This window comes from Nomascus leucogenys, chromosome 22a, assembly GCF_006542625.1.
Source record: "Nomascus leucogenys isolate Asia chromosome 22a, Asia_NLE_v1, whole genome shotgun sequence".
Classification (NCBI taxonomy): domain Eukaryota; kingdom Metazoa; phylum Chordata; class Mammalia; order Primates; family Hylobatidae; genus Nomascus; species Nomascus leucogenys.
Window position 1 is genome coordinate 52,430,904 of NC_044402.1, and position 18,309 is coordinate 52,449,212.

Below are 18,309 nucleotides of genomic sequence, written 5' to 3' on the forward strand. Positions count from 1 at the left end.
TTGGGACAGAGACTGGTTGGCAAAGTTGAACATGTTGCCCCAGGCCCTTTTGGGGATTATTTACCAGCCCCTGGTTTGAGTGTTGTCTGGCAGGACCCCAGGCTCTGGGAGCTGATCCTCCCTCACTCAAGGCCTGCTGCAGCCTCCTGCTGAGGTCTTGAAACCATCAGGAGCAGTTGTTCTTTGGCCTCGGGGACACCGCAGGGCTGAGCTGCTCCCTGCCTGGAGGTGGCCCCATGGGGCCCACTGTCTGGGTCAAGGATGGTGCAGAGCTGGTGTCCTCAAAATGCATCCTGGTGGAGCCCCAGCAGCTGCAGGTGCTGACAGCCTCTCACGAGGACCTTGGGGGCCTGCAGCTGCGGCAACTCACCCAGCACGAGCGGTGCCACTCATTGTGCACATGACAGATGCTCCATCCTCAGGAGATGACAAAGACGGGGAGGACAAGGCTGAAGACACAGGTACATAATCTCCTACTCACCTCATCTGGCACATTAGAAACCTGTCCTCGGCTCATGCACAAATCCACCTTTGGGTGGTCACAGGCTCCAGCTTACTACAAAGGCCGTGTGTACTCTGTATAATCAACACACCCCAGCTCCTTCCCACCTCCAGTCATCTCACTGTATCTGACATGATGCCAGCAGTGAGGGCCTGAGCCCTTGAGCAGATTATCTCAGCTCAAATTCCAGCTCCTACTTACTGCTGTGTGACCTTGACCAAGTCACTTAACCTCTCTGTGCTTCATGAGCTTCCATTGTAAATGTGTGTGTTCACATATGCCAAGTACCCAGAAAGATGCCTGGCACATGGCAACACCCACCACAGAAGTGGTAGCTGAGATTATTGCCTCATTAAAACAGTGGAGATGTCACCCATCAGGGCTAGGGACAATTTGGGAAATCCTGATCGGCTGTTGGTTTCAGGTGGGGAATCCTGTAGGACCAGCAGGCACACGGCTGCCTCAGTGCAGCTGGCACAGGGCACCGCCAGCCCAGAGCAACTCAGAGCTCAGAACACTCTGGGCTCCCAAGTCCGAGCTGCTGGCGCTCAACTGTGCTGTCAGTCATAGAGTGTGGACCCCTCCCTATGGAGTCTCCCAGGCTCAAATTCTTCCCTCGACTCTGGAAATGCAAACCCAACACTGACCTCACAGGGAGGTTCTGAAGGTTAAGGAGGAGACACGTGAAAAGTGCCTGGCGGACACCAGGGATGCCAGTGTGGCTGGGGGACAATGGTGAGGCAGAGTGGAGGGGCAGGTTCCCCCTCCTCAGTATGTCTCTCCCAGGCCCTCTCCAGGCTCTCACCAGGCCCCACCCCGGCATGACTCCAGGTTCCTCTCAGCCCTGGTTACCCCCAGCCCTGCAGTCAATCACTGAGCTAGGAAGGGGCCCTTGAATCCACCCTGTCCTGTGACACAGTGTCATTCACTCGGGCTCACATTGCCTCTAGGCCACTTGGCAGCCAAGGGATGGGACCACGTTTTGTATTATCTGCAACGTGGCTTCACCTTCAAGTGTGGGTGATGAGAGTGCCACACAGAACAAATGTTACCGCCTATCTTCATCGACCATAATTTTCCAGTTTTCCAACCCTCAGAGAGCAAGGAAGAGCATGGCTTCCACCAGAGGGCACGAGGTCAGCAGTCAGGGGCAACCAACAGGCAAAGACACCTGAAAATAGACCCCGCAGGGAAGCACAAGTATGCACCGAGGGTGGGAACCCCACAGATCTGGCCGTCTTCAAGCACATCAGAGAGATTGCCAGAGGTAGCAACTTAGCCAGAGTTATGTGCCTCTTCAAAAAGCATATAATTATGTAACACAATACTTTAAAATTTTCTATCAACACAAATCTAATCTGGGCATTGTGGCTCCCAGTGAGTCACTGGGACAGACGGCATCGTCAGAATGGCTGGCTCTGCCGTGCCACAACTTGCCAGAGCCCGGATGGCAGCAGCCTCCCCAGAAGCACCTGGCAACTCACCTGCACAGGGCCAGGGTCCCAGATCCTCCACCCCAGTCACGCACCTCCTCCTGCTTTTTTTTTTCCTTTTTTTTTTTTTGTTATATCTCAAGGAGAAATGCACAGTTGCCACAGGGTGGAAGGTCTTGTTCATCCACATTGAAAAGCGCAGGTATTTCTGCTAGAATCATTTGTTTTACTTTAGGATGCTGGCTCCTGCGTCCATCTCAACCTGGTCATAGTGCTGCCACCTTCCAGAAGAGAAAAACTAGGTAGTGCCTTGTGAAGGGGCAGAGTTTCTCATTTCCGACAACGTCAGCCCCACAGCCACCCAGATGAACAGATGTGGGACACGGGAGGACCCAGACCTGCTCTCCTCCCACACTACACTCTTGAGTCTTGGAAAGAGTTGTGAAAGTGCCACAGGTACAAACACCTGCAGGCCACTCCCACAGGGACAGCTCCACGAGGCAGTGCCGCTCATTCCCAGAACCTCCTGCCACGGGCTGCACTTACACAGTGACCCAAGGCCAACCAGGGAGGATGCCAGCCAGGATGTGTCATCCTCAGCTCTTCAGGACATGATGCCAGCAGGGGCAAAGTTACCCCTAGCAACAAGACAGAGGAAGAAAGGAAGGACAATGTAGCAGCAGCCCCCATGACCAAGAGAGACAGTTCTAGAAGTGCAACTCCATATGCAGATGCTGTTGCTGTGTGATTACACTCCAAGAGGGGAGTCCAGCTGGCTCTCAGGGTGCTCGCTGCCCTCAGCTGGGGGCCTGCAGGACATCAATTCCCAAGAACACCACGTTCTAGTGGAGTCGGATGAACTGACAGATACACAGCAAAGCTCCACATACTTTTCTTTTTCTTTGCACCTGCAAAGTTCTTCTTCAGCGTTTCCCTCTTTTCAGCTACTGCTGCTGGTTGGTTGAAAAAACTAGAACAATAGTAAAAATTGGAGACAAGTGTTTGGCCATAAAGAGAAACATTGGCTACTTCCAGTATTTTCAAGTTTGGGTGATGGTTGCCATTTTCCAGCTCACCTTGGAGGGGATGAATTCAGAAAAACTTCTGTTACAAATCAAAATGGACATGCCAGAAGTATTAGCTCAAATCAACCTAGTCCTATCAAACCGCTTAGTGTCTCAAAAGACCACCTGGACTGTTAATCTCAGTGGCCAGAGAATGGAGCTGAAGAAGGTGTTGTCAGATCAGGGACAAATAACCATGTTTTAGTGGCAATAGAAAATGGAAGACCATTTGTTCATAACCATTTGAATCACAGCCAGGTGTATAAACACACATCATTGACTGATAGTTTCAGTTCTATGCCCAAGAAAATCATAGATGGAGTGAATTGAGCTATCACAGAAGATGTATTTGTATTTTTTCTTTTCCAACTTTTAGTTTCAGGGAGTATATATATCTATATTTATATAATATTTGTGTATATAAAATAAAAAATATATATTTTTAAAGAAAGGCTTTGTACGGTTTGCTGGAGCCACAGAAGCACTGCTCCAAAGCAGAACGATGCCTTAATCTTCAGCGTAAATTTGTACAACATTCACTAGCAGCTACAAAAGTGACTCAATTTTCCCCTGGAAATAATGCTTGCCTGTTGTGAGATGTTGGAATATATATGAACCATCATCACATGTTAACATGCCATATGGAGTTTTTGATACCTGATTCACATTATTAGAGTTGCTTCTTAGTATCCACGTGAATTTTCACTCCAAAAACACAAGTCAGAAACTTAAGTGAAGGACACCTAGGGCAAATGGTGGCTGAAAGTAAGATTTAAATTACTTTTGCTTATACTGTATAAGGAAAAGAATACAATTCTTTTCTTATTTGCTACTTTAATTCTTAATTGCTAATTTGTAATTATGGTTTTATACATTTCAACATTTCAACATAAAGTATTTTTTATGGTTAGCTATAAAATTTTTTAAAGGAGTCTGTTCCTCTAGAACCACTCTTTGTACCAAAGTCTCTATCAGTCTGGATTTTCCAGAGAAGCAGAACCAATAGGGTGTGTGTGTGTGTGTGTGTGTATTTGTATTTGTTTCTGTATTATGATATTTACTGATGTGATTTTAGGGCGGTAAGTAGGAAAATCTGCAGGATAAGCCAGCAGGCTGAAAATGCAGAAAGAAGATGTTCTAGTTCTGAGGCGGGATTTCTTCTTCTCTGGGAAACCTCAGTTTCTACTCACAGAGTCTTCTACTGACCGGATGAGGCCCATCCACATTATTGGTGGTAATTTTCTTTTTGTAAAGTCAGCTAATTCAGCATGGGGAAGGGGGTCATGGTAGACATGGGGGAGGGCTGGTCTCCCCACCTCCTCACATCAGGCTAACAGGGACGCAGACACATTCAGATGCCTTTGCAGAAAGAGACGCCAGAGGCTCTTGAAGTCATAAAGGAGAGGCGTGAAGAAATCCTGCATCTCAGTCCCTCACAAGACAGCTGTCTCAGGCTACAGAAAACAATAGTCATGAACAAATTCAGGTCAGTGGCCATAAAGGGTAATGCTCTGAACTCCCCACTACACACTCAAAGTGCCCCAAAGAATCACCATAATCCAGTCTTGTCCCCTCTACCCCATCCCCCTTCCACATAAGGCCCTCCAGGACGTCACCTTTACAAGCTACGAGAGACACATTACAGCCCTGGGCACTGTCGCTGCCTAGGGTAGAACAAAAACAGGACCTGGTCAGAGCCTGCAGGAGATGTGGGGAGGAGGAATTATGGCATAGGTGGGCTCCTCCACACCCATCTCCCGCACTTACACACAGCCTGAGCACCTCCTTCTCTACCTCTGGGAAGAAATCACCCTGTGAGGGGCCAGGGAGGAGGCAGGGCCATGAGGTCCTAGAGGAACTCCCTAGTCTTGAATCCCAGAGAAGTTTCCAGAACTGTAACTGCAGACCCAGGGCAGTGGAGACTGAACCAACTGCCCTCCTGAGGTCTGTCCTCAGCAGGGACCTTCTCTTGTGACCTGTGACTGCTGAATCAGGTCCCCATCATCAGTCATCAAGGTGATACTCTGTCCTTCATTGTCACAGGTGCTTCATAAAGAGTAGGTGCTGGCACACAGGCCCCAGGCTGGGTAGGCCCATGAGTGTAAATGGTGCTTCCCAGTAACCAGGCAGGGCACACTTCTACCTGGGGCTTGAATCCCCCAGTGGGACAAGAAATCTCAGATCCCACTCCTCACCCTTTCCCTACCGGAGCTCTTTTTCTGCCAGATCACAGCAGTGACCACAGCTCCTAGGACAGCCAGGCTGGCAGCGATGCCCATGATGGGTATGGTGGGCTGGGGAGATGGCTCTGGGAAAGGAGGGGAAGGTGAGGGGCCCTGACCTCCAGGTCTCAGCCCTGACCCTGCTGAAGGGCTCCAGAAGGGCTCCTGCTTTCCCTGAGAAGAGATGTGACCCCTCATCCCCCTCCTTACCCCATCTCAGGGTGAGGGGCTTCAGCAGCCCCTCGTGCTGCACATGGCATGTGTATCTCTGCTCTTCTCCAGAAGACACCACCACAGCCACCCACTTCTGGAAGGTTCCATCCCCTGCAGGCCTGGTCTCCACAAACTCTGTGTCCTGGGTCTGGTCCTCTCCATCCCACTGCGAGGTCAGTATGATCTCTGCAGTGTAGAAGCCCATGGCCCAGCATCTCAGGATGGCCTCATGGTCAGATGGGGTGGTGGGTCACATGTGTCTTGGGGGGTCTGACAGGAGGAGTCAGAAAATTCAGGCACTTTGCATCTCTCATGGGACATTCCAGCAGCACCCCTGTGACCTATCTGAGAATGAACAGGACACCTGGGGTGGGGAAGGGAGCACAGAACCCAGACACCAGCCTGGACACAGGCACCTGGGATAATCTATTCCTTGGAAAGTTCGACTCTCTGAGCGGGGGACAGGGACTTCTGGTCCTGATCTGAGTGGAGGCAAAGTGACTCAGAAGAGCTGGAATCAGAGTCCCAAACACACTGAGTGTGAGGCAGAGAACAAGGCCTGAGAGAAAAGTCACGGTGCCCAAGGCTGCTGCAGGGGTCAAAGGGGACCGCGGAGCAGTGTTCCAGGGACTGTGTTTCCCTCCATTTCCTCAGAGGCTTCATCCCTTAATTGTGCCAGAGAGCCGGGCGGACCCTCAGAGGAAACCCAGGAGGATTCACCCCTTTCTAGATTCAAGAGAGGGCAATATTCTAGCGTTGATCCCATTTTCCTCCGCTTCACCTGAGAAGCCCGCCCGGTCGATCGATAGGAGATGGGGCAGGCTCCCCGTGGCCCCTGGTACCCGCGCGCTGCAGCATCTCCTTCCTGTTCTCCAGGCATCTGCGGAGCCTCTGCACACACCTGCCCTTCAGGTAGGCCCTGACGTGCTCTGAGTATTTGTCCACCTCCCACTTGCTCTGGGAGATCTGACCCCACTTGCTCTGGGGAGGGGTGGTTACCTGCGCCCCAGGCCGGGGTCACTCACCGGCCTTGCTCTGGTTGTAGTAGCGGAGCAGGGTCCGCAGGTTCCCTGGGTGAGTCTGTCCGTGGGCCTTGGTGCCCAGCGTCTGCGGGTCCCAATACTCCGGCCTCTCCTGCTCCACCCACGGCGCCCGGGGCTCCATCCTCGGCCTCGCTGCCTCACTGTCGAACCGCACAAACCGTGTGTCGTCCACGTAGCCCGCGGAGATGAAGCGGGGCTCCCAGAGGCCGGGCCGCGACACGGAGGTGAAGAAATACCTGAAGGAGTGGGAGCCTGAGGGGCGGGGAGGGGCTGGGACCCGCCCGACCCTCCTCCCGGTGCGGCCCCCGCCCCCCAGGACCTGAGTCCCCACCAGGCGGGCCTCTCTCTTCTCCCCGCAGAGGCCGTGTCCCTCCCAACCCCACACTCACCCACCCGGTATGGGTCAGGGCCAGGGCTCTCCAGAGCAGCAGGAGGAGGGTTCCGGGCGCCGTGACTCCATCCTCAGCGTCTGGAGGAGAATCTGAGTCCTGGGTGGGTCCGCAGGGACTTTAGAACCGGGAACTGCCACGATGCTGAATGGCTTCTCTGGAAACCCGACACCCAATGGGAAGGGGAATTGGGATGGCGTCCTGAGTATTCAGGAGGAAGGACCCTACACGACCTGGGAGAATAAGAAGTGAAACTCTGGGGAGATGGGGAATCCCCAAAGGTGGGCCTCCCCAATCCACACACTGCCTGTGGTGCCTGAGACCCTGAGAGCCACGACCCAGACCCTGGGACTTCACTCTGAGCCCTCTCTCCTTCACTGAGCACTCTTTGTCGCACTGTATCCCTGAGTCCTGGTCCAACATCTGTCTGAGGAAACCAGGGAGATACCCCCAGGCTGGGCCCAGCCCCTTCCCTTTCACTTCTGTCCCTGGAATTCCCTTCCCTGAACTCAATTCCCTGCCTTTGACTCCTTACCTCTCCTCTTGGACTATTCTAGAAGAAAACTCACCCCAGGGAACCTGGTGCCAGAGAGTGAGCTTACCCTGGGAATGCAGGTGTAGAGAAAAAGATTTTCTCTTTAAACTTGGAGTTGTCTCTAATCACATCAGAGAGAGATTCCCATAGAGGCCAATTTCCTTTTTGTTAATTAATACAGTGGGTAGTATAATCTGTGTGACACTTGAATGATCAGGAATCTAATTTGTAAATCTTATGATTTTTTTTCCCCTTTACATATGAATGAATTGAAACAGCATTGCAATTAGACTCACAAAGCTCCTAAGTTTTACTTCCCAGGCCATGTGATATGGTTTGGCTGTGTCCCCACCCAAATCTCATCTAGAATTTTAACTCCCACAATTCCCACCTGTCATGGGAAGAACCCAGTGGGAAGTAATTGAATCATGGCGGCAGGTCTTTCTCCTGCTGTTCTGATAGTGAATAAGTCTCATGAGATCCAATGGTTTTATAAAGCAGAGTTCCCTTGCACAAGCTCTCTTTTTTTTGCCTGTTGCTATCCATGTAAGACATGACTTGCTCCTCCTTCCCTTCCACCATGATTGTGAGGTCTCCCCAGCCATGTGGAACTGTAAGTCTATTAAACCTCCTTTTCTTCCCAGTCTCTGATATGTCTTTATCAGCAGTGTGAAAATGGACTAATACTGTAAATTGTTACCAGTAGAGTGGGACGTTGCTGAAAAAATATCCAAAAATATGGAAGAGATTTTGGAACTGGGTAACAGGCAGAGGTCGGAACTATTTGGAGGGCTCAGAAGAAGACAGAAATACGAGGGAAATCTGGAACTTCCTACAGACTTGGGTGGCTTGACAAAAATAAGGTCCAGGTTGAGGTGGTCTCACATGGAGATAAGGAACTGGAGCAAAGGTGACTCTTGTTATGTTTTAGCAAAGAGACTGGCAGCATTTTGCCCCTGCCCTAGAGATTTGTGGAACTTTGAACTTGAGAGATGATGTAGGTTATCTGGCGGAAAAAATTTCTAAAAAGCAAAGCATTCAAGAGGTGACTTGGGTGCTCTTAAAGGCAATCAGTTTTATAAGGGAAGGACAACACAAACGTTCAGAAAATTCGCAGCCAGTCAATGTGATAGAAAGGAAAATCTCATTTTCTGAGGAGAAATTTAAGCTGGCTGCAGAAATTTACGTAAGTAACAAGGAGCTGAATGTTAATCCCCAATACAATGGGGAAAATGCCTCCAAGGCATGTCAGAAGTCTTCATGGCAGCCCCTCCCATCACAGGCCTGGGGGACTAGGAGGATAAAATGGTTTTGTGGGACAGGCCCAAGGTCCCATGCTGTGTACAGTCTAGAGACATGGTGCCCTGCATCCATGCCACTCCAGCCATGATGAAAAGTAGCCACGGTACAGCTTGAGCTGTGGCTTCAGAAATTGCAAGCCCCAAGCTTGGCAGGTTCCACGTGGTGTTGAGCCTTTGAGTGCACAGAAGTCAAGAATTGGGGTTTGGGAACCTCTGCCTACATTTTAGAGGATGTATGGAAATGCCTGGATGTCCAGGCAGATGTTTGCTGAGGCTGTGGGAGACGAAGGAGAAGGAGCAGGGGTGGCTCTCACCTGCGCTCTGTCCATGGAAGTGAGGACAGTGGAATTGTTAGGTCTTAGTGCTGTGTGGACCTTTCTTGACCACCTGATGACAGAATGGAGTACCTGAGGCAGGGGGATTCCAAATAAAAGAAAACTGAGTAAATGGGAGTTTTAAAAAAGAGCAATGGAGAGAAGAAGAAAATGTTTCTACTTTTCAGTTTCCCAGAACATTGTTCTTAAGGGGCTGGAGAGAGAAGTTGCAGAGAAAATAGAAACTTCAGAGAGGGCTGGAGCTCCTGAGCTCTGCTCACCTCCACAAGAAAGACATTTGGGAAATTATTCAGACAATTTCCATTACTTTGAAATCTTGTAATATTATGGAACTGTAGTAACGCTCTTCAGTGTAATAATATTATTGTTGGAAAAATGTTATTTGTTAAGAGATGAGTACTGAAGTATTTAGGAATGAGGGTCATGATGTTGGCACATGATTACCAAATGTTTCAGCAAAAATTATGGAAATATAATTTATTACATACACAAAGGAAATAATTAGATCTATGGTGACTATTGTATTCTTTCAAACTTTAGGACTCTTGGAAATTTTTTACAATAATTTGGAGAAAATTTTAAGGCTAATAATACATAATCACATGAGAAATGTTCACAACATCATGTGGAATGGAAATTAAGCTTCAAGACCAGATGACGTGGCTCATGCCCATAATCCCACAGCTTTGAGAGGCTGAGGTGTGAGGATTACTTTAGACCAGGAGTTTGAGAGCAGCCTGGGCAACATAGCAAGACCCCATCTCTACAAAATACTAAACAATTAATTGAACCAGATGGTGGGTTACCTGTGGCTCTAGCTAGTTAGGAAGCTGAGGTGGGGCATTGCTTAAGCCTAGGAGTTCAAGGTTATAGTGAGCTGTGTTCATACCACTTCAATTTAGCCTCAGTGACAGAGCAAGACCCTGTCTCAAAAAAAAAAGAATATTTAGCATTTAAGAGCATTCCAGAGCATGTGCATGAGAATGTGTCAGTTGTGTGTATTTTGTGTGTGATTGTGTTATTGTGTGGAGAGTATCTGAGTAAGAACGTATGTCAATATGTGTGACAGCATCTTTGTGTCTATGTGTGTGTTGGTGTGTGAGTCTATGTGTGCATTCACTCATTCATTCACTCAACAAGTATATTTAAAGTAACAATCAGGCACTATTCAAAGCAAGGGAAATACAGCTGTGAACAATCAAAATCACTGTCCTTGTCCTCATAAAGCTTGTATTCTAGAGGAGAGAAAGACTATAAGCAATTAAAATAAATACATTTGTAGCTGGGCACAAATGTATGTAATCCCAGCACTTTGGGAGGCTGAAGCTGGAGGACCCCTAGAGGCCAGGAGTTTGAGACCAGCCTGGAAAACATAGCAAGACTCTATTTGTACCAAAAAAAAAGAAAAAATACAAAACTAGCTGAGTGTGGTGGCACACACCTGTAGTCCCCAGTTACTTGGGAGGCTGAGGTGGGAGGATCACTTGAGCCCAGGAGTTGCAGGCTACAGTGAGACAAGATTGCACCACTGCACTCCAGCCTGGGTGACAGAGCACAACCCAGTCTCTCAAAATAAATAAATAAGTAAATAATTCTCAAATGTTAGTAAAAGGGTTGTGAACAAAAACAAAGCCAGGTGGGGTCAGAGGGGATGGGAGATGTCACATAAAGTGGGGCAGTGCAGGAACGGGCTGTGGTGGGAATGAGGAGAATGTCAGCGTGGAAGGGAGCCCTGGAGATGAGTTTCCAGGCAGGGGAGCAGCTGTGCCAAGGCTCTGTAGTGTGGATACCTGGGCACACTGTATAAACGATGGCATGGAGGCTTCAGCCTGGCCCCACTGCACAGCCACATGTGGGTAAACTGGGAGGTCACTGGAGAGGGTCTTGCCAATGAGAGGGACTTTTCTCTTTTTTTTTTCTTTCTTTTTTTTTCTTTTGACAGCGTTTCGCTCTTGTTGCCCAGGCTTGAATGCAATGGTACGATCTCGGCCCACTGCAACCTCCATCTCCCAGGTTGAAGTAATTCTCCTGTCTCAGCCTCCCCAATAGCTGAGATTACAGGTGTCCGCCACAGTGCCTGGCTAATTTTTTGTATTTTTAGTACAGACGGGGTTTCACCATGTTGGTCAGGCTGGTCTCGAACTCCTGACCTCAAGTGATCCACCTGCCTCACCCTCCCAAAGTGCTGGGATTAGAGGCGAGAGCCACCGCGCCCGGCCCCGAGAGGGATTTTTCACGTAACATGTTTTGAAAAGATTCTTCAAAACATTCCAAAGTATTAACAGGGAAATTTTCCCCCCTAACCAGACCCCATGTCCTCTGCCATAAATGAGCACGTTGCTGTCTCATGCATCCTTCCTGGAAAGCAGTTATGCATATGTTATTGTTGTTACATGAAGAAGGAGCACTGAAAAGAAAGAAGGAGTAGAAGAAAATGTTTCTTCTTTTCGGTTTTCCAGAGTGTTGTTATGAAGGGCTGGAGACAGGGGTTGCAGGGAGGAGACAGAAACCTCAGGGACGGCACAAGGCTCCAGAGCTTCCCTCTCCTCTCACCGTTGTGGGGTCCCTTGCTGCCCAGAGGCTCCTTCACCCCCACTGATGCTCAGTCCCGAGTCAGCCATCTCTGCCTGACTTACAACCCACTCCTCTCTTCTGCTCAGAGAATCTGAGAGTAGCGCGGCGGCTAAAGACAGTGACCCTGAGCTCCCATCTCACCTGCTCAGCCGAGACCTCCCCTGGGTCTCCCTGGGCTCCAGGCAGCAGGACAGGGGTTTGAACACAAGAGGGCGCGCCCACCCTATGTCAGGGTTGGGATCAGCCGTGTCTGTGTGGTTCTATTCCTGTACTCTTTATTGTATTCCATTATTTATGCCTATTTTATGCCAATATCACACTACTTTTTATTACTAGACGTTTATAGTAAATCTTGAAAGCACTCAATATGCATCCTCCAAATTTCTTCTTTTAAAAAATTATTTTGGCTATTCAAAGTTATTTGTATTTCCACAGAAATGGTAGATTCAGCTTGCCAATTTCTTTAAATATTTCTTTTAAAGCTCACTAGTGTTTTAATTGATATTACGCTTAATTTAATAGCTCAATTTTGGAGAATTAGTAACATTGGAGATTCCAGTTCTTGAACACACTATTTCTCTGTTTATTTCTATCTCTTTTACTTTCTGTTGGTGGTGCCATGTAGAACTTAGTGTACAAATCATACACATTATTAAAAAATTGATGCCTGGACATGGCATTACTTTAATAATTGTTTTATAAGTGGATTTTTAAATTTTTCATCATTCTTATTTTACATTACTTGTAGATACTTTACTTTTGTATAGGAGTTGTACCTTACAATTTTGATAAATTTACTTATTACTTCTAGAAGTTTTATTTGCCTTAGGATTTTCCACTTACATAATATTGTGACCTGCAAACTAGGACACTTTACTTCTCTTTCATTTCTTTTTCTTGGCTTAATGCTCTGGCCAGGACCTCCAGGACAATATCTTTGCTGTTTTCCTGTTCTTAGGTAGAGAGTAATCAATTTTCATCATAAAATATTATGTGAGTTGTAGGTTTTACATAGAAGCCCTTTACCAAATTTAAGAACTTGCCTACAATTCCTATTTACGGACACATTTTATCACAAGTGAGTGTTCCATTCTATTTTTTATTAATTTATTTTTTTAACTTTTAGCTTCCATGGTACATGTGCAGGCTTGCTATATATTGATATTGCATGTCACGGGGGTTTGGTGTACAGATTAATTTATCATGCAGGTTATAAGCATGGTACTTGATAGGAAGTTTTTTAATCCTCACTCTTCTCCCATCCTCCACAGGCCCTGGTGTCTAGTGTTCCCTTCTTCTGAGTCCATGTGTACTCACTGTTGAGCTCCCACTTATCAGCGAGAACTCGTGGTATTTGGTTTTCTGTTCCTGTGTTAGTTCTCAGAATAATGAGCTCTAGCTCCATCCATGTTCCTACAAAGGACATGACCTTGTCCTTTTTTATGGCTTCATAGTATTCCCTGGTGTCTATGTACCACATTTTCCTTATCCAGTCTACCATTGATGGGTTTTTAGGTTGATTCCATATCTTTGCTCTTCAGAATAGCACTGCAATATACATACACGTGCATGTGTCTTTATGGTAGAATGATTTATATTCCTTTGGGAATAGGCCCAATAAAAGGGATTGCTGGGTCAAATGGTAGTTCTATGTTCTTTGAAAAATCTCCAAACTACTTTCCCTAATGGCTGAACTAATTAATTTACATTCCCACTGGCAGTGTATAAGTGTTCCCTTTTCCCTGCAACCTTGCCAGCATCTGTAATTTTCTGACTTTTTAATAATAGCCATCTGACTGGTGTGAGATGGTATCCCATTGTGGTTTGGATTCATATTTCTCTAATGATTAGTGATGGCGATCATTTTTTCATATGCTTTTTGGCCGTGTGTATGACTTCTTTTGAAAAATGTCTGTTCACGTCCTTCGCCTACTTTTTAATGTGGTTGTTTGTTTTCTGCTCGTTAATTTGTTTAAATTCCTCATAGATTCTGGATATTAGACCTTTGTCAGATGCATAGTTTGTAATATTTTCTCCCATTCTGTAGGCTGTTTATTCTGTTGATAGTTTATTTTGCTGTGCAGAAGCTCTTTAATTAGATTCCATTTGTCAGTGTTTGTTTTTGTTGCACTTGACTTTTGGCGTCTCCTTTTGATACTTTTAAACATGTTTTTAAAATGGTATTTACTTTTTGCCTTTTTTTTTTTTTTTTTTTTTTTTTGAGACGGAGTCTGGCTCTTTCGCCCAGGCTGGACTGTATTTTTTTGTCTTTTATTTTAGTTTCAGGGTACATGCCAGCAGCTGAGGCAGTGCAGCGGGGTGCAGGCGCATTGGCTAGTGTGGGGTACCGCCGGGAGTGGGGCTGTGGTGTTCCTGTGCAATGCTGGCGCCGGCAGTGGTGGTGGCGTAGCGGGGGTGGAGTTGCTGGTGTCTGTTCTCTCACTGGCGCAGGCGGCTGCAACAGCCAGGAAGATTGCTTGAACCTGAGAGGTAGAGGCTCCAATTAGCTATGATCGTGCCATTGCACTCAGCCTTGGTGACAGAGTGAGACCCTGTTTCAAAAATATTTATTTATTTATTTATTTATTTATTTTAATTTTTTTTTTTTTGAGACGGAGTCTCATTGTCGCCCAGGCTGGAGTGCAGTGGCGCGATCTTGGTTCACTACAACCTCCGCCTCCTTGGTTCAAGAGATTCTCCTGCCTCAGCCTCCTGAGTATCTGGGATTACAGGTGCCGACCAACAGTCGTGGCTAATTTAGTATTTTTAGTAGAGACGGGGTTTCGCCATGTTGGCCAGGCTGGTCCCAAACTCCTGACGCCAGGTAATCTCCCCACCTCTGGCACCCAAAGTGCTGGGATTACAGGCATGAGCCACGGCACCCAGCCAGTTTTTCACTATATTGATTAAGTTGTATTATTTAATTTGCAGATGTTAAACCAAACTTACTTCCTCATATAAAACCAATCTGGCATGACATATTGTTCTTTTTATGTTTATTTGAATTTGATAATTTTTGCATAGAATTTTGAGTCTGAGTTCTAGAGAAATATTTGTTTATGGTTCATTTTTCTTGTGATTTTGTTGTCTGGGTTTTCTTTTCTTTTTTTTTCTTAATCTGAGTAATGCTGGCCTCATAAATTGAGTTGAAAATGGTTGCCTCCTTTAATTTCAAAAATGGTGTGTTTAAAATTGATATTATTTCTCAATTATATGTTCCGTACAATTCATCAGTGAAGCCTTCTGGACCTGGAGTTTCCTCTATGGGAAGGAATTCAATCACAAATTCAATTTCTACAATTTATATATAGCCGGCCACATTTTCTATTTCTTCTTGGGTCAGTTTTCATGAGTTTTCTCTCAAAGAAATTGTTCATTTGCTTGTCAAACTTATTGGCATGAGATTATTAATATTTCTTTTCAGGACCTGAAGACTGTGCACTGATGTTCTTTTCTTCCGGATATTGTTAATTTGTGTCTTTATGTCTTGATCAATCTAGCTAGGGGTTTATAACATTTACTGATTATTTTCCCATACAACCAACTTTTGGATTTATTAATTTTATTTATCTTTCTGATTCATTGACTTCAATTTCATTATTATTTCCTTCCTCTGCATGCTTTGATTTAGTCTGTTCCTGTTTGTTTTTTTATGGCAGAAGCTAAGTTACTAATTTGAGACCTTTCTTCTTTTTTAATAGAGGAACTTAAGGATATCAATTTTTCTCTAGTACTACAGCTACATTCCACACATTTTGATTTATTGTACTTTAATATCCTTCAGTTTAGAAGACTTCCTAATTTCTCTTGTGATTTCTTCATTGACAAAATTGTCAATCAGGATTTTGATGTTTAATTTCCAAATACTTGGTATTTTTATGATCATGTATCTCAGTCCATTTGGGCTGTCATAACAGAATATTGTAGTCTGTGTGGCTTATAAACAACAGAAATCTATTTCTCACAATTCTCACAATTCCAGAGCCTGGGAAGTCCAAGGTCAAGACAATGGCAGAGTGAGTGTGTGATGAACGGTGCTTCCTGATTCACAGATGGTGTCTTTTCTTGGTGACCTTACATGGGGGAAGGGGCAAAGGAGCTCTATGAGGCCCCTTTTATAAGGGGACTAGTCTCATTAATAAGGTCTCTGCCCTCACGACTTAATCACCTCCTAAAGGCCCCGCCTCCAAACACCATCACATTAAGGATTAGGTTTCAATGTGTGAATTTAGGGGATGACAAAAACATTCAGTCCCCAGGATCATCTTATTATTACTGATTTCTAATGTGTTTCCATATGGTCAGAAAATATATCTTGTATGATTTCAATATTTTCAAATGTATTGTTTTCTGGCCTGAAATACAGTTTCTCTTGGTAAATGTATCATTCACACTTCAGACAACATGTATTTTTTCATTGACGTTCATATGTATATAAGTCAATAAAATCTGTGAGGCTAATGCTTTTTGGTTTTCTAGGTCTTTGTTGGAATTTTTTATAGTTTTTAAATTTATTGCTAAAGAGAAACTTTTAACATATCTAATCACGCTCATGCAATTCTCCATTTCTCTCTGTTAATTTTGTCCATTTTTTTTCATGAACTCTGAAGTTATGCAATTGGGCCCATTTCTGATTGCACGTCTTTTTGTTGAATTGACCCTTTTGTTATGAAGTGTCTCTTTTTTTATCTCTGGTAATACATTTCATTTGAAAATTTCTTTTTTTGCTGGTAGTACTATAGTTCTTTCAACCTCCTTAAGCTTACTGTTTGCATGAAATTGCTTTTTCCACCCATTTTCATTTGACTTAGACTTATATGCGCCAGCATTAGTCTGTTTTCACACTACTATAAAGAACTACATGAGACTGGGCAATTTATAAAGAAAAGAGGTTTAATTAGCTCAGCATTCCACATGGTGGGGTGGGGGAGCTCCCAGGAAAGTTGTAATCATGGCAGAAGGTGAAGGGGAAGCAAGGCACATCTTACATGGCAGCAGGAGGGGGGTGGGAGGAGGTGCCACACTTTTAACCAATCAGAGCTTGTGAGAACTCACTATCATGAGACCAGCATGGGGGAAATCACGCCCCATGCACAGTAATAAAGTCTATGAGGTCTTGGTCACCCCAAAGCTCTCCCCCATTAGGAGCTGCCTCTTACTGCCATCAGGGACCACAGGAGCTGGACATGGGATTCTTTGTCATTTCTGAGGAGCTGGAGAGGTCCCAGAGCATATAGACCTTGATCCAATTGGAGCCAGAGTGGAGTCAGGCAGAACTTGGCATTGGGCAGGGTAATATGTTTGTTTTAATTTGCTAGGGCTGCCATAACAAAGAAACACACTGGATGACTTAAACAACAGAAATTTATTGTCTCACAGTTCCGGAGGCTGGAAGTTCAAGGTCATGGTGTTGGCAGTGCTGATTTCTTCTGAGGCTTCTTTCCTTGGTTTGTAGATGTGTTCTATGTCTTCACATGGTCACTCCTCTGTATCTGTCTGTATCTAATCTTCTCTTTTATAAGGACACTAGTCACATTGAATTAGGGCACACTCCTATGACCTCATTTTACCTTAATGACCTCCTTAAAGATCTCTCCAAATGCAGTCACTTTCTCAGGTACTGGGGGTTAGGACATCAACATGTCAGTTTTAGGGGGTACACAGTTTAGCCCATAAGAGTCTAGATTATCCTTGAGATTGCATTTTCTAAAGAATAAAATAGAGGAAATCTCTTTGGCTTGATTCTGTCTCTTAATACTCTGAAATTTTGTTCTTGCAGCGACAACAAAAAAACAGAAGAGCCGAAGGTTGGTGTCACCCAGAAGGTGAGCCCTCCCTAACTCTGGCTGCCCCAAGACCTGGTGCTGTGTCATTCCCGAAAGTCTTGCTCCATTCTAGTGATTCTGGTTCCAGCTTTTCAAATGGAAAGAGGATTTTCTCCCAGAGGAACAACTTCTCCTGCTGTGCAGGCTTATTTTCTCTACATTTGGAGGACAAAAAACGTTGATATAATAAAAAGAATGTATTCATCAAATTTTTGTGGTAATAATTGTTATAACCTTATCAATACCCCATATTGTGATGAATATGTTGGCTTCATTTTGTTGGAAGGGACATGACACTGGATGTTTTGAGCCAGGATTACTCTGGGCCTTTCCATGGGATTCAGTTTCTGCCATGGTGGATAAGGGGAGAGCTCTTGGTGTAGGGTTTGGTCTTTATAATGAACCATGCTGTTTGAGCAGTGGGTTTATCTCTGGAAGCATGAAGGAAAGACAGGAGTGCGATCCTCCTCCCCATTCAAAATGTCAAGGGAGAGCAGGTTCTTGTTCAGGGCGCAGTGAGTTAGAGAAGGGAAAGTGACAGAGCATTCTTTCACCTTTTTGTGACATGTATGCATCTAAGTCTCTGGTATTTTAAATAACTGAAACTGAGATCTAGTTCCACTTATCTATAAAGTAGAACTGTGGAGAAGGAAGCATATCATCCACGCCACTGGAGAGATCCCTGAAGAGAGATTTGTGAGCCCACATTTTATCGAAAATGACACAAAATTTCATCAAAATAAAGCAAAATTGTGGCTGTAGATGGGGCTTTATTTAGAGCTTTGACTCCCCACCTGCTTCCTAAGACATGGTCCTTCCCCAGGAGACTACAGAATCACAGGGCTTACACTGGAGGGGTAAGGCGTGATGGTG

At 45.6% G+C, this 18,309-nt stretch overlaps 1 pseudogene across 1 annotated transcript; it reads right to left on the reverse strand.

The window, feature by feature from the left end:
* Positions 1–4,324: 4,324 nt before the first annotated feature.
* Positions 4,325–6,598, reverse strand: LOC115832400 (annotated as a pseudogene). The gene is made up of 6 exons (XR_004027895.1): positions 6,336–6,598; positions 5,432–5,704; positions 5,206–5,307; positions 4,767–4,793; positions 4,636–4,663; positions 4,325–4,453 (listed from the first exon to the last, which is right to left on the reverse strand). The product of XR_004027895.1 is annotated as an HLA class I histocompatibility antigen, A-23 alpha chain-like (transcript).
* Positions 6,599–18,309: the final 11,711 nt, after the last annotated feature.